Source organism: Capra hircus, chromosome 7 (genome assembly GCF_001704415.2).
Source record: "Capra hircus breed San Clemente chromosome 7, ASM170441v1, whole genome shotgun sequence".
In the NCBI taxonomy this organism is placed as follows: Eukaryota; Metazoa; Chordata; class Mammalia; order Artiodactyla; family Bovidae; genus Capra; species Capra hircus.
Genome location: NC_030814.1, coordinates 70,015,063 through 70,017,267, shown reverse-complemented (window position 1 = coordinate 70,017,267; position 2,205 = coordinate 70,015,063). Strand labels below are relative to the sequence as shown.

The window sequence follows — 2,205 nt, the reverse complement described above, 5'->3', positions numbered from 1 at the left end:
AGGAAGAGAAAAAAAGTTATGAGAAAATAGTTTAGGATATTATAGTCAAAAACTTCCCTAACATGGGAAAGGAAATAACCACCCAAGTCCAGGAAGTCCAGCGAGTCCTGTACAGGATAAATTTAAAGAGAAATGCACCAAGACACATATTAATAAAACTAATCAAAATTAAACACAAAGAAAAACTATTAAAAGCAGCAAGGGAAAAGCAAAAAATAACATACAAAGAATCCCCATGAGGGTAACAGCTGATTTTTCAACAGAAATTCTGTAGATGAAAAGGGAGTGACAGGATATATTTAAAGTATGAAAGGGGGGGGGGAATATATATATATATATATATATATATATAGTCAAGATTACTCTATAGATGTTCAGATAAATCTGAATGGAAGAGTGAGTCTTAATTTTAAAGACCTCGAAGCAGTCAGAGCTCTGACTTGTACTCTGCTAAGGGAAGATTTTGGACTTTCTATCAATATTCCGCTGGAGAGACGGATTCCTACAGTTCCCCTGAGACTCAACTATATTCACTGGGTAGAAGATCTGATCGGTCATCAGAACTCTGACAAAAGTACCCTCCGAAGAGGAATTGACATAGGTACTGGGGCATCCTGCATCTATCCTTTACTTGGAATGACCTTAAATGGCTGGTATTTCCTTGTAACAGAAGTAGATGATATGTGGTTCAACTATGCAAAGAAGAATGTGGAGCAGAATAACTTATCTGATCTTATAAAAGGGGTTAAAGTACCACAGAAGACACTCCTGATGGATGATCTTAAAGAAGAATCTGAGATAATTTATGACTTTTGCATGTGCAACCCTCCCTTTTTTGCCAATCAGTTGGAAGCCAAGGGAGTAAATTCTTGAAATCCTCGAAGACCCCCACCCAGTTCTGTAAATACATGAGGAATCACAGAGATCATGGCAGAAAGTGGTGAATTAAAGTTTGTTGAAAGGATAATCCATGACAGTTTACAGCTTAAAAAAAGATTAAGATGGTATAGCTGTATGCTGGGAAAGAAATGCAGCCTGGCTCCTCTGAAGGAAGAACTTCACATACAAGGGGTTCCTAAAGTCACCTATACTGAATTCTGCCAGGGTCGGACATTGAGATGGGCTTTGGCTTGGAGTTTTTATGATGACGTAACAGAACCATCACCACCCAGTGAGCGAAGAAAACTAGAGAAGCCAAGGAAGCCCATTATGTTTGTAGTCCTGGGGTCTGTGATGAAAGAACTAGCCCTCAAAGCATCATCTCTGGGCCCTGAGACAGTGGAAGGCATCTTGGTTGTGACAACATGGTTTGAAAAAAGCCTCATTGATCTAAAGGTCCAGCATAAACGAGTTGCCTGTGGAAAGGAGGAAACCAGCCTTTTCCTAACGGCCATAGAAAACTCCTGGATTCACTTAAAGAGGAAGAAAAGAGACCAAGTGAGACAACTGAGAGAAGTGCCCCTCGCTCCCAAGAATGTCATCGAAGCCTTAGAAGAGAAAAAGTCTCCCCTCAAAGAGTCTGGCAGTAGCCAAGATGTTGCCCAGGGCCCCCAGGAGAGTGCCCTGGGGGGCCCTGGTCTACCAGAAGGTGAGTCTGCCACTGTGGGGGGCCACGGCTCCAGCCAGGACTCACTTTCCCAGGAGGAAAACCCAGAACCCATGGAGGATGAAAAGAATGAGGAAAAGGGGAACATGGAGGTTCTGGAAGGCTGTAAAGGCTCTAGTAATGGAGCCCAGGACCACGAGGCTCCTGAGCCCTTCAGCAGCCCAGTGTCTGAAAAAGGGAACCATCTCCAAGGAGTGGCTGGATGTTACTTTTTCAAGTGTCTGATAAACATTAAGAAGGAGGTAGATGCTGCCTTAGTTGAAATGCACTGGGTTGAGGGCCAGAACAGGGATTTGATGAACCAGCTTTGTACTTATATACACAACCAAAATTTCAGGCTTGTTGCTAGTTAACTCCAAAATTCTTGCACATTTGGGAAAGTTCTATAAAGCAGCTTGCTTTGAAGAGTGGCCTGGTGGGGGTGGCAAGCTGAATTCCATCATTAGCCCACCAGTAACATTATGTGTAATTGTCTTAAAAAAACAACAAATGAGTCCATTTTTAAATACCCACTTCCTTAAAAAAAAAAAAAATTACAGGGCATTGTAGTATGGTAGTTCAGAGAAAGAACTGTGGTGATCAGCACCAACAAAATGCCA

At 42.1% G+C, this 2,205-nt stretch overlaps 1 pseudogene; it reads left to right on the top strand.

Annotated features, from left to right (window-relative positions):
* Positions 307 to 1,959, top strand: LOC102184805 (annotated as a pseudogene).